This window comes from Lissotriton vulgaris, chromosome 12, assembly GCF_964263255.1.
Source record: "Lissotriton vulgaris chromosome 12, aLisVul1.2, whole genome shotgun sequence".
NCBI classification, from domain to species: domain Eukaryota; kingdom Metazoa; phylum Chordata; class Amphibia; order Caudata; family Salamandridae; genus Lissotriton; species Lissotriton vulgaris.
In genome coordinates, this window is record NC_141700.1 from 343304962 (window position 1) to 343319976 (window position 15015).

The following is a 15015-nucleotide window of genomic DNA, read 5'->3' on the forward strand; positions in this document are numbered from 1 at the left end:
ACTATTGAAACATGCCCATCATGGGAGCATTATTAGAATATGTTTTTGCAAAAGATTCCAGCCCCACTACTCTGTGATAAAGAGCCCTCCATGTACAGAGCCTGTCAAGTCCAACCTCAAGGTCAAGTAGACCAGATTGGAAGGAGTACACAAGAGTCTCCGGGTACTGACCCACCAACAATCTATTAAGTAGGCCTAGGTGGAGTACGCAGAACTCCGAGAAGTGACCAAAATTATCTACTTCTCTCAACAGAGTTCTGCAAAGTGGCGAAGTGCATTAGGTCGCCACCGCTCGTGCTGATTTTTAGCGGTGGGTGCTTATCCCACGCTGGAAAATCAGTTCAAGCAGCACCATGCACAGTGCAAGAGGGTGCTACTTCTTTCTGCTGGTCAATTAGATATTCTACTCGAGCAGCAGCATTCTCAATGCGTACAGATGGTTTGTCAACCCGAGCAATTGCGACCATCCGCTACCACCTACGTTGAGAAATTTCGCTGGGAGGTGGTCTAGCATTCGATATTCCTCACTCATGCTTGGCAACTTAATGTGTGGGGGAAAAATTCTGCTATACATTTTGGAACTCTATGCTCTGTGGAGCACCGAGTGTGAAATAGTCCGCAAACTCCGTGAATGGAATGGAGTTCACACCACAGGCTTACTATTAAGTCCCATTGTCCAGACCACAAAAGGATCATCACTGCCAGTCTCCCCGCAGGTGCACCACATACCAGACCAATCCAGATTTAAATCCCCAACACAGTTAAAATCGACCCCACATTCGCCAATAGGGGACCATAAGTGAGAACATGGGCGCCAAGCTGGTAATGAACGATGACTAGTCCACATTTGGTGCATAGATATTTAAGAGGGTGACATCTCTGTCATTCAGGCACCCCAACCATAGCCACCATGTGCAAGCGGACCCCAGACTTGATTCATGTAAGCATGCCCCACAGGAAATGGCATAAAGCTATTCCTGCCAGCGACCCCAAAGGGTGCGGCCCTCAGTCTCTGTAAGGTGGGTCTCCTCTAGGAATGCAACATAGACTCACCGTCATTTCAAGTAGGACAATACATTATAACACTTAGAGGGGGAAGAAAGGCCCCACACATTCCATTAAAGCAACTTAATTTGTGTAGCCATGGATGACAGACCAACAGGGAAAAAGAACCACCCAAAGGTCCCGCCAGCAGCAGAATCTTGCAGAACAAGGCGGAACCCACTGTACCAAATAAACATCTCCACCTCATCATATATACCACCGCCAGCAACCAAACACACAACCAAACACAGAAGAAAACCCCACCAGTTCCCCCATCACCCTCCAAGTACTAAGTCATGCAACCATCCTGTCCAAACAACACCACACGCAGGTCCCAGACAGGAATAAACAAAAGGCCAAAATGCCAACTAGATCCGTAAAGAAAAAATACATGTGGTGATAGAGCTGCCAGCAAGAAGAGGAGAACTAAAACTCTAGAAAACAACAGTGCAATAAAATGCATCCTGCAAGGCCCCCCTCCCCGCCTGGACCCCCCGAACCCCTAAGTTTGGAGTAAAGAAAGCAAACATTAATAAATAGCCAGTAAACCAACATGCCTCCTAAACAATGTGTATAAACAAGATAAATCACCCATAGCAAGCCCAATGGATCACTTCAAGCCAATTTATCCATGGACCCGGGGTGTACCTAGGCAGAATGTCTTCAAGGCTAGGAGGAGTGGAGTCCACGGAGTCCGATGTGAAGAAACGGCACTCTGGAGATGTTGGTTGGAAGAAGACCCCGTCAGAACCCAGAGTGGCAGCAATCTCGATCACCCTGACTATTCCACTGCCACCTGTGACTTTGAAGGGCACGTCGCTCCTTGCCGCCGAGAACGCTAATGCTTGGGGGCACTGGGTGGCTAGGCCTAGACATTTCAGGCCACACCGTGCCCTTGTCGTAGAGTTCAAATCAGTCCATGCCACCGACGGATCAGTGAAGAAATGCATTTTGTCCTCCGACTGGACCCTCAGGCAAGCTGGAAAGAGCAAGAAAAACAGCATTTCCAGGTCGTGCAGCTTCTTCTTTACCGCCATGAAGGATGCCCTCTGTGATTGAACCTGGTGCATATATTTGGGGTACAGAGGTAACTTGGCATTGTCCACTACAAATGGGATGTATGCACGGGCCTGCTGTATGAGATGATTCTGGTCCCTTAAGGGACAGGAGGCAGGCAACCACTGGACGCGGCAGCACCCCACTATGAGGCTCCCACATTGGCACCCGGTGCACCTGTTCCAAGGCATATTTGATGAGACCCTTGGAACCACAACCTCCTGAACCCAGGTCTCAAGGAAAGCCAGGAGTGAATCCCCTTCAGCATGCTAAGGTAATGTTATATAACATTTTAGGACCCTATTGTAATTTTCCCGATTCATGCCCTTATATAGGTATAAATCACCATATCCTTATATAGGCATAGAAATCCTAACCATGTTTAGACATAGCTCATGCTGTCCAAATACAGCAGGGCTACTTCCACTAGTACCGAAAATCCGCAACAATTTCTTGGAAAACTCAGCTTTAGCAGCTAGGGACTTCCCTTTGCTCGAATACTGACTTGTCAAAGAACTCATGTAGTTTTCAAAGAACTGAGACTCTTTAATGACATTATTATGTCCACCTTTACGTCAAACTCGGTACCTTCAAGTATAATATGCCCACACTTGCCATAGCAAACACACGGGGTTTGGAGCAGTTTGACTATTTACTTGCCCGACGCACCCTACTAGTGCATCCGACCCTCTAGCAGACGCACTGAGAAACAACGCTGTCTTTTCTCCTGCCGAGAAATCCAGCTCCAGTGTTTCCAAGCTACCCTTGCTGGTTGTTGGGAAATCAAGTCCTGAGACTGACCTTCTTCATTCTAAACTACGGTACGGAGCTGATTAGACCCTTAGAGAAATCTCGGATAGATTCTTGGCAAAAGAATACTACACTTATGCTACACCTCACTTACTCCTTCCCTCATACTAAGCTTAGGTTAGATACATCGTGTAGGAGTATTTTAGACGCACCAGTCAAGTACTTTTTAGCCTCTGGTATTTATGTATGTATTCATCTATGGTCTAGGAACCATACAACGCTCTTACAGTGTTATTTTATTCTACTCTTTCTACTGTATGCTTTATATTTTGCAACCAGTATTATGATTGGAGGAGTTCATTTCTTATGCTTGAGAAAGAAGACTGTTCAATAAATACCTTTTATTGAAAACGCCAGTCTCTCTACTTCTCTGCAACTCTGTTGAAACGAAGCATGCACGAATGACTGAGTAAAATATCTATCTATTGTTTCCACGACACTGAAGATCAGTTTTATCTTGGGGAAACAAAGTTGTCATGTTTCTGCAGTTGTCCGAAACTAAATCCCTTCTTGTGAACTCGAGAAAGTTTCTAGTGACCTCTGAGCTAGCTAGCACTCACAATTAAGTCTAATATATTCGATAGAGACCTAGTAGACATAAGTCCTATGTCACATCTGTAGGATATATTATTCCAAGGCGCAGAGCCTATTGGGAATATAGGACCTACACTACATGGCCCCCAACGTTTGGTAAGGCACTAATTTAACGCTAGATACTAGAGTAACTCAGTCGTGCTTTTCACAGAGACCCCTTTATCCCGTAAAATATTTCAATAGATGTCTAGAGTGGGTTAAAGGATAAAATATCCGCCTTAAACTGAATAGGACGAAAAATCCCATTTATTAGTTTTTGGTTTTGTTCAACATTGAAGGATACAGTGTTCCAAAATATTGTGCACTTTATCTTTATTTCCTGAAACTTGCTCTGCAAGACTTTCAAACAAAATGTCGGATACAGACGAGGATAATCCTAGGGTAAATGGAACTACAGTACATGCAAACTAACCGGGTCTTGACACCACAGGTTTCCAATAAGACGATGTGGATGCTATAATCATCCCATAAAACATAAGGAAAACCTTAGCTATAAAACTCATAGAAAATGGCCTATCAGCAAGAGGTGGTAGGGTAATTTTTGTCATAGAGGCACATGAATATCGGCAGACAGTGCTATTCTATTCATTGATTATCTTTCCACAAGCAAATCCAACAACACATGTGTTCCACTTCTATAAGATAGAGGTACACCCAGCGGAATGCGTTTCTTTCAAGGACATTGAAATTCCACTAACTTACCAAGAGCATCAGCTCTGGTTTAAAGGCGCCCTACAACATCAAAATCACATTACCAGGCTCGGTCGACTAGGTAGACCAGGAGCAACATGGCCGGTATTAGCCAGCTATAGACCACATCCTGCCATTGAACAAATGCCAGGTCCAGAACTATTAGCTCAGCTAAAGCAATCAATTAAAATCCAAAGACAATATGTACAATATGTCATGCGGACTCTAACAGTCCAACCTGCTATAAGAATTCCACAGCACACCCCTCATCAGGGGAACAAAAATAAAATTACACCACAGACTATACAATCAGTCATCGGTAAATTACCAACAAAAAGGGAACAAATTCCATTCTGGTTAGCTCAAAAAATTACTCAAGCTGAGGTTGTATTTCCAGATAGTACACCTCATGAGAAACACAGGATTGTTACCATCTGTTTACCAATGGGGGTTGCACCACACCTGGAGGACTGTGACACTTGGGGTACAGTCTTTGCTGCAATCTACACAAAAATACACAGTGTTCCGTCCATGGCGCTAATACCAGATGTCCTGAAACAGATTCAAAATTAATACGGGGCAGAGCCTGCTTTAAATCTGGGTATGAAATTATTGAAAGATTTCGAACAGTTCTCAGCTATAATGTTAGCTAATTTTAAAGGTGAAGCAGCATCCATAGCAATCTGCCAAAAACTAAAAGAACTTGATGTAACTGAACAACCATATGAACTGGCCAGAATAATAGAAAAATCCTATGAAGAACTAGGAAGAGATAGTTTGGGAGGGAAACCAGTAAAGCCTGAGCTAACGGAAAATCCTGAAAACGTTTTATTAAAAACACTCTGACTACTCCTAAAAAGAAGTGGGAAAATACTAGACAGACACTTCCCAAGGAGAAGCGTTCGCAATCAAGAGGAAGGTCTCCTCAAAGGGAGCCCTCTGAAAAGAGGTATAACCTCAGAAACAGGGATAATTTGAGAAAACCTAATAAATATCAAGATACTAATACACGTTCCTCTCGTACTTTTCAGACTTCCTCGCAAAAATCCGAAAGAAGAGGACGATCAGAACACAAGGAAGAACACGTGAAGTCCAAAGACGATCAACACATTCCGAAAAATAAGAAAACTCAATTCACCAAAAAGAAGATAGCAAGTCTTAAAATCAGACATGCCGAGGATCTTGAGGACACAACTCAAGAACGGGGAGTGGGCCCAGACAATGCTGGACAGTGCAGCAGAGGTTATCATAGTTCGCAAGATCCTGAAGTATCATCTGGAGACAGTAGACCTGAATGAATGCATTCAGGTTAAAACTGCAGATACCAGGGTTAGTGTACCACATGCGTTATATGAAGTAACACTCCGAATAGAGGCGGACATAACTAGAAAAATAAAAGCACTATTTTGGGAAAAACTATCTAAGGGTTATGACATTCTTCTGGCTGAAAAAGACTGACCAACTGAATTTGTCAGGGAGTACCCACATGGCAAAGAGATCATTATGCCCGCCTTCTCGAATCATATTCCTATTCATAAAAAATACACCTATGCCTGAAAATGGGCTATAGCCCAGGCTCCAGCATTATATAAAAATCATGTGGGATGGGATGTGGATACCCCTCACCACAAAATCCAGTTAAAAAATCAACCAACTGCTCAGAAGCAGTATCCAGTTAAACAAGAATCTAAAAAACAGGTCAGGGAGATCCTAGATCAACTTGAATACCAAGGGGTGATTAAAACATGCACCTCGTCCATGAACAGTCCTTTGTTTCCTGTCTCCAAACCAGACAATACATATCGTCTAGTTTTGGACTACAGACTTTTAAATTCCTGTTGCAAAACCTTTGCAGTACAAAATGCACACAGTGCCGCACTGATGAATAACATTGTGCGCAAAAAATATAAAACGACATTAGATGTTTCAAACGGTTTCTTCTGTCAAAACATTTCACCTGAAAGCAGGTATTTGACCGCTTTCTCAATAATGGGGACACAACAACACTTTTGTCATTTCCCACAGGGATTCAAGTACAGTCCTGGGTTATTTTCAGTCAGAGTAACAGAGTTACTACAAACATACGATGATGAGGTATTATCTTATGTCGATGACATCTATCTCACAGATGATGATTTGTACAGGCACTTGACCAGGGTGAACACCATAATATTTTGATTCGCCTCTGAAGGGTATAAATTCAACTTTAAAAAATCAAGAATTGCCCACCTCAACATCCTATTCTTGGGTTACAAACTTTCAAGTGAAGGCAAAAGCCTAGCAGCAAACTTTTTAGAAAAATGTGCGCTGCACCAACCGCCAAAAATGCTGAAAAACATACAATCAGTTCTAGGATTCCATAATTTCAGAAGAACTTACATTCTAAACTACGCAGAAAGGGTTAAACCTCTCTACAAACTAATCAAACCTGATTTCAAATATACTAATTGGACTCAAAACACATAGAAATTGTGCGTTCAGTGCAAACAGACATGTTAGCAACAACACATTTACAAACACGCATAAACAAACGCAACCTTGTAATCCAAATCATAACTGGGAGATGTGGATTCAAATGCCTAACCTTTAATGAAGGTGAAAAGGTACCAATAGCTGACAAATCACACTTGTACACACAAGCTGAAATGAAATTCTCTTCAACAGAAAAAAATCTGACAGAGGTTAAAACTGCAGTAGCAAAAGAGAGAGCCCTCGCGCAGGGAAAACGCATAAAAGTTGTTACTTATGTACCTGCCTTAGAGGCAGTGACAAAGGCAAGCATTCCAAATGCAAAACCTCTATATCCAAGATGGATACAATGGGTTAACTCTCTTGCTGCGACAGACGTTGAATACGTTTTTGACCATTACTTGAAGACACAAGAATTTCTCCAATATGAACACGAATGTCCTCTGCCCACTGAAATTCTGCCTCTAGAACATTACGGCTGTATAATATATACAGACGGATCAGCAGAGCCCGCAATTGGGGGAAAACAAGCTTACAGTGATGCATGTGCGATTGTTAAAGGTCGCTGGCACGATCGTAAATTCAGACCTATGGTCACAAAAACTCAATCCCTAGGAGACTGTACAGCTCAGAGAGCTGAACTACAGGGTTTCAAGATGGCGCTTGAAAATACCGATCGCGAATTCCCCACACTCATAGTGTGTGATTCGTATTACTGCTCCAGTCTTACAATGAATATCTGCAGAACTGGGTTCAAAATGGTTTTAAAGAACCAAAAGGTGGCACAATCAAGCATGAAATGTTTTGAGATCAAGTAGTTCTTTTACAGAAAGAACGACAAAAGACTCACGTGATCCATACACTGAGTCATCAGAGTGATGGCGTTCACGTTGAAGGGAATTAATTGGCTGATGAAGCTGCGAAGGCAGCTGTGCAAACGGCTTCCGGAACTGCAATCACTCGTTCAAAAACAAAAATAGACGGTGAAACCATGCTCGCTGTCAATGCCACAAGCAAAGGCAGCGGAGCTGCGTTACCTCTGAACTATCCACTCGAGTATACATACATAATTGATGCAAACTCTGTTCCTTTTGCTCAAATCCCTGGAGTGGGGGATAGGGTAATCCCAAACAGGAATCGGAGAGGTGCTTTGATACAAGAAGCACATATGGGAGAGGGTCTGATACATCAAGGGATCTCTAAATCTCTACTTGAGTTACAAGAGATGTACTGGTGGGTAGGGATGAATGCCCACATTAACGAATTTGGATCTAATTGCGATTACTGTTACAGAGATCACAGCTTGGAGCACCACCAGATTCCTGACTACAGTGTAGCCAGCCCGGTACAGACACCATTGTTAGATAGCATCAGACTATCCACGCTCAGACGTCCCTATGGACAAAAGCGGTCCTGAAAGTATTATGACAAGATTCATTTGGATGTGGCCTCAGCGCTCTGCTGACGCCCGAATGGTTATAAAAGATTTGCGAGTCTTTATCGGCACATATGCAATTGGCACGCTACATTCTGACCAGGGTCCTGCTATAGCTCTAAGGCTTACAAGGATGCCATGGCCAGCTTGGTCATTGCATTGCAGTACTCAAGTCCATTCCATCCTGAGGGAAATTCGGTTATGGAAAGAAAAAAACGTGACATAAAGCAATCTATAACAGCTAGGGTATTAGGTTCGGGTGACGGGTGGGTCAGACATCTAATAAGTGTCCAAAGTAGTCTTAACAACCTACCAAGAAATTCTCTGGTTGGAATCACTCCATATGAAATCCTTTTTGGTACTAGAATGATGGTTGAAGACCTTGATCGTCATACTTCAGTGGTGGAACAAAAACTCTTTGATATCAAAGATCATTTGGCTTTTTTACAGGACTTAAATGAAACAAGAAGAAGTCTAAGCAACACCATGCAAGAGCCAACGACCACTGAAGAAAAACCACCTGTCCCAGCAAGACCAGTCTGGATTCCAAAGATTGGGGATCTGGTCAGAGAGAAACTAGCTAATAAGAATGAATTTGGGCCTTCTTATAGAAAAGCTGTACCTGTACTAGAAATCCACGGATCGAGAACAGTGCTACTGCCGCCCCTTGCTGAAAGAAAGGATAACCGGTTTGTGTCTATCGATCTGGTAAAACCACATCATGTGGCCGATAATAAGTAGTAGGCCCAGTGGACTCCAAAGATGTAGAAGAAGACCAAATCTTGCTACTATCCAAGAGGTTAAAACTGAAAGACTCATCACCTTTAAAGAATCTGCAGTAGGGAAAGAATTACGTGGCAACAAAGCAATGGAACGGGTGTCTCTTGAAACCCAAATAACAGTTTGTCAAGAAACTCCCGTACGCAATGATGTAGCATCTGACTATGCTAACATGTCAAGGGAAGAAGCAGCTACAGCGATGTCAAATAATCCGGATGCGATACCAACAATTGACAGAACTGCATCTGGCTATTTCATCAACTTTGATTCCTTTTCTGAGGATCCGAGTGAACCTGAAACTACACCAGCAAACAAAACTTTCAAGGAACAATTAACGGAACTTGGTCATCAGCTTGCCAATACATATCTGGTTTCACCATGAGTTGAATTTTGGATTGGGTTAGCTATACTTTTTCTTCTATTATGGCTCATTCTTGTTTTGAGTTTGGGAAAGCTGATAGATGGGAAATATAGTAAAATGGACACAGCAAGTAATAACATCAACTTGCTCCTGAAGCCACACAAATCATCTCATCGTGAACAACGAGACCTGTCATCAGTGAACATCACAGCCGTTCCCCTACCTGGTGGAATAGCATGGGATAGAACTGATTATGACATTGATGGCCTAGTTGAGCTGTTGAAGATTCTACACCAATTTAAGGTTTCCGTGAGTGATTTTGTTTCACCAAGTACATTTTCTGATGATTGGGACTTTAATAACATGATGGTAGACTTATAAATCTCAGCAACATTTTCAAAACATGAATACTCAGAAGATTCATCAAATTATGAAGAAATGGATTGTTTTAATCATTTTGGTCATCGTTATTTGCACAAATCTGCAAACCCTAGAAATGTTTTAACTTATAATCAATGTAAACATTGTCCAACACCTCCAAAAGGTAGCTCTAAGACATTCTATAGAAAATGTCCATATTTTACAGGTTTTAATGTCAGAAATCCAGAAAGCTTTTACTTTAAAAATGTTAATAAGACAGGCATAAAAAGTATGTCAACAAATACTAAACAGATTTATTCTGTGGCCTTTTATGCTCAATTGTCCACATTAGGCTTTGACTTTTGGAAAGACCACATTAAAACAAAAACTGTTTGGGGTACAAAAGACTGGCAGGTACAGGGTTTAGAAGCATTGTTCAGAGCCTGCATTATCCCAGAACAAATACTGTTCTTAAATGAAACTGTTCAACAGACAACTTGCCTTGGCTTGGCTAAGATAAAAGATTTAAACAAACCGTCAACACCTAAGCCCACACCTTATAGTAATAGAACTACAGAAGAGGAGGTAGACGTAAATTATATTTTACAACAAAACAGAACTAATCCTGAATGGAAACAATGGTTAATCTGGCCCACAGACATGAATAACTGTCAAGATAGATTCCTGAACAAGACACAAGGATTGACAGTAACTAGGCCAGATCCAAAATATATCCAGAGACAACATCCAGGGATAATAACGACTTACAGTGTAGGGAAACTGTGCCTTGAGTGGCTCCAAAAATCCACACTCCCAGAAATAAACAACACTTAACTTTACTGAAAAATGGCATTGATTTACAAGAATTCTTACTTGGACCTCGCAAACCACGTCATAAACGTTTCATATACGCCGGTATTTATGCTGCTTACAATGAAGCATGGAAAGTTACACAAATAGAAACTGCAGAGCGAATACGAGAAATTGATCGTATTAATTTAGAGAAAGTTCTCTCTGTAGTTGACAATGGATTAACAACCCTGTCATCCAGAATTTAGTCTTTGGACAGCATCGTATCTTCTGCCATAGACATAATGGAACAAGACTTGCTAATGTTACAACATGGCCAGTCTCAATTACATTCTATAATACTGCTGGGCTGGACGTTACAAAACCTATGTTCTGGCTATGTGCCTTGGCGTCTAATCAACACCACGTCATTGTTTACTGTATTTAACCTTACAGATAAACAAATCTCTTTGGTACAGAGGGGAGCAGACTTATGGTGCTGAGCATAGAAAAACTGGAGAGATTACCATTAACCGTTTCTGAGGAACCAGCAGTTGAATGGATAATACATGGCAATATCACGATACCAGTGACGATTTTCCAGTTTCAGTATTGTTTAAAACACATAGGCAGGCCTGTATGAAAGGGTGGGTAAGGAGTACATAAAGTCGATCTGGGATTTACCATAGACACATAAATGTTGGAGTGGGGGAAAGGAGGTATTTCTTAGTGGTAAAAATTGCAAAACAAGGTTAAGTGGTACCCTTCTATGTCAAGGCTTTAATTTACATGGAGCCTGTGAGGGTTCTTCAAACAACTTATCATGCCACCTGCAGGGTTTCCCGACAGCAGTGACAGATCCAATTTTTAGGCAGCTTTCCAATGGAAGCTACATAATGCTGAATGATCACAGCTGTTGTGGAATGATGCCAGGGACAGTCTATCTCGTTAGTGTGTCAGCCAGAGTCACGTGCTGTATGCAAGTATTGTTTCCAAAAACTAAGATAGACGGGGAGTCACCACTATGGCCTTCACTGAACATCTCTTCTATACGAATTGATACTTTAAGCAGAATGAAAGCCATTCTTTTACAAAAAACTGTGCCACTGACCTCGTCCAGAGAGAGACGTATGATCTGCAAGTAGCAAGGTCCTCTGCGGAGATACATGCATTATTATCAACAAACTGCCCCATACATTTCACAGAATTGTTAGGTTGTATCTTAAATATGTCCGATACCAGTGGCATTGTACATGTATTTAAGATGATTTTTTCGAGACTGTTAGCACCCTTTGAAGCAGTCCTGGGCATTTTTCCTAACTTTGTGCATTTTGTGTTCGGCGGCCTGCCTCTCCTCTTGGGACTTGTAGCAGGGATACTATTTTTATTTCTCCTGCTCCTTTATGGCAAGTCCGGCCACCAGCGATACCCAAATTACCATGGAGAATGCTCTTCTGGCAATGCAGTATCATGAACGCATTACACAGATCCTTGGCTTGGCTCGTTTGAGAGATCTGAATACCACATGGTTCCTGTCATTCAGACCAATCTGGCAAGATTGCATCTTACCTGTTCTACGATACCTGCTTTGTGGAGAGGAATGCGTGTTAGATATCTGTCTAACACTTTCATCGGCAATGCCAACGGATGTCGACGCATTACTGGGCCCAGTAACAGCTCATGTATTGTGTTGCCCCCAAAGGCTACCAATCCTGATGGCGGCATTCATTGAGATCTCACCGGCAATTCCAGCTGTAGGTGTGATACGCGGAACAACAGGCACACAGGTACCACCAACTGCAAACATTGCTAAATCGCACAGACGCTGACGGCGATGCTTTACATCTGTGTACAGTTGACCTACTTAATGAAGTGGTTCATCTTTCATCTACTGTGGTAGACGATTTCTTTGCCAGCCTTGACAAATTAATGTTTTCTCCTGACTCCGAGAATAACTTTTGAAGTTAGCACACAGCGTTCTTTCAACTCTGAAATTCGACCTTTACTTTTTCAAAACAAAGAACTCAGGGGCATATTACCAAGCAATAGCGATAATTATCGCTATTGCTTGGTTAGCGGGAAAAAAATAGCGCCGAGCACCGAGGATTTTTACCGCTGAGATACCTTGATATTATCAAGGTTTATCTCAAAAGCGGTAAAAATCCTGCAAAATGCATGAATATCGTGGAGAAATCAGCGATATTCATGCATTATCGTGACAATGCTCTTACCCATGTTATCCACCTTCCATTGGATAACATGGCTAAGAACTGCTTTTAGCAGGCATTAGCTTTTGGAGATATTTGCGCTTCGCGCAAATATTTCCAAAAGTTGTTAATAGGAGTTAGAGATGTTAGCGACTGTTTTTAGTCGCTAACATCTTGGCACGCCCACTTTGCATGTCATTGTCGATAATTATCGCTGACATGCAAAGTGGGCCCCTAAATGCCCGCTATCGCCTACAAGCTGTCGCTAACTGATGTTAGCGACAGCTTGGTAATAGGGCGATAAAATTATCGCCGCATTAGCAGGAAAAAGTCCCGCTAATGCGGCGATAATGACCTTGGTAATATGCCCCTCTATTTTTTTATTAGATTTTTCTTCTCCCTTTTTTCCAAAAACACATGGAACTTTGGCACAAAACCAATCTGCTTAAAGTAGAACTATTCTTAGAGAACAAGACATTCTTTGAACACTTCCTAGAAAAAATATTGACCTAAATTGACAAACCGAAACAACTTGTATATTCTGCTATGGGATGGTCTCGACTATTTCTTCTGTAACTAAGAGCCAGTTCATTAATGTAATTTCGTGATTAATTCGGTTAGCATTCCAAATATTACATTATGTGCTTACGATGAAATCATTGCTTTTAGATATTCATACAATGAGATTATGGTATCACAGCATACTCCAGTATACATGACATGGTACCCTAGTCTAGCATGTCTCCAGTGGTGAAAAGGACTGAGGTTCACTCATCTAACCTTGTTTAAACTCAAGCTGCATTCGCTTGTACAAATAAGAAGAACATTCATAGTTGTCACAGACAAATAGCCCTGGCAACATCTTTCAAACCTAAATGTAACCAATGATATACAATACATCTAATGTAGTGAAAGAAAAATACATTGTTAGTACCGTGGGCTGTTATCTAGCCCATAATCCAGTCCAAAACAACTTGTTTTCTGTTTCAGATCAATATTCTTTTATAAAGGCTATCACACTGCTGCTGCCCAGTGTCATCCCATCCTATATAAAGCGGGAAATCAAATGCTAATATTTTAACAGCTAAAATCACAGGTCATGTAGGAGAGAGGTCCCTATGTTTCCGTCCACATCTTAATCAGGCAGATCAGTCACACCTGATTTGTAAACACGACCATCACAGGACCCATTGGTAGATGACTGTTTGTCTCCCTCACATCATTTGCATACCTTTTTTAGGGGTGACAAAATGACGCTTATGTCAATCATGGTAAATAATTGCTTGTAACGTAAATGAAGGGACCGGGAGTTTGTGATTGATTGAGAGAGAGAGAGAGAGAGAGAGAGAGAGAGAGAGAGAGAGAGAGAGAGAGAGAGAGAGAGAGAGAGAGACATGTAAATATCATAGCTCAGGAAGGGAACTTGGACTTCTGAAATGCGAATACATTTTTGCTGTACCCCTTAGTGGCCCACTGGTACTTGAGGAACAGAGGGCACTCTGAGGCAGGCAGTTGTCATAGCTAAGAGATTCACAGCAATGCATGTTTATGCATTCTAATATCTTCATTTTACAGCAGATTTCTGTGTATTACACCCCTCTCCGACCAGCATCGATTTAATGATCGAAAGCATTGGTTAGAAAGAAAAATAAACAGATGTATGAATTCACAGAACCTGTATGTCAGCTGTCATTTCTTTTCACCTTGATACTAAATGGAATATGCATTTTATGCATGCTAAGGCAGAAACATCAAAATACGACCTCATAAACACCAAATGCATGTTTGGCCCAGTTAAAGAACTTAAAAGATAACGTGCTGCATTTTGTTTTATAGTTTAATTTTGTTGTGAAAAAAAAAAGACACATTTCATATATTTGAAAGCAGAAATCTGAAAATAAGTAACTATTTGGTAGCTTCTGCAATGCATGTTGAGAAGCAGATTTGCGTTCCTGGGCTTTCAGTTTCAAATCGTTATTCTGCGAGAGTAGTCTTCATTTGATTCAACCAATCAATGCATTTGATTACAATTATTCATAAAGGGAATGTCTGGTATTGTATGCACAGCATTTGTTGTAAATACAGCTATCCTGCAAACTTTACAAGGTCACGTGTTAGTATTAAAAAATGAAGGTCCTATCTTGAATTGCTACTTATGAATGAACATAGAAAAAAGACCAAATATAGAATATTCGTGCATAGAGCAGTGCATTGTTAACAATAGGCAAGATTCAAAAGAGAGCAACCTCTGAATGTTCATGAAGACAACACTATTCAATTTCCCTGTAAATGTAAATTCCCCAAGGATCGTCAATTTTCCCTCCACCTCTGTTTGATTTTGTGAGCAAAGGGTCTAAAGATTAAGTAGGCATAAAGAATGTATTCTGTTATGCTTCTAGTTGTATGTACTCCTGTATGCT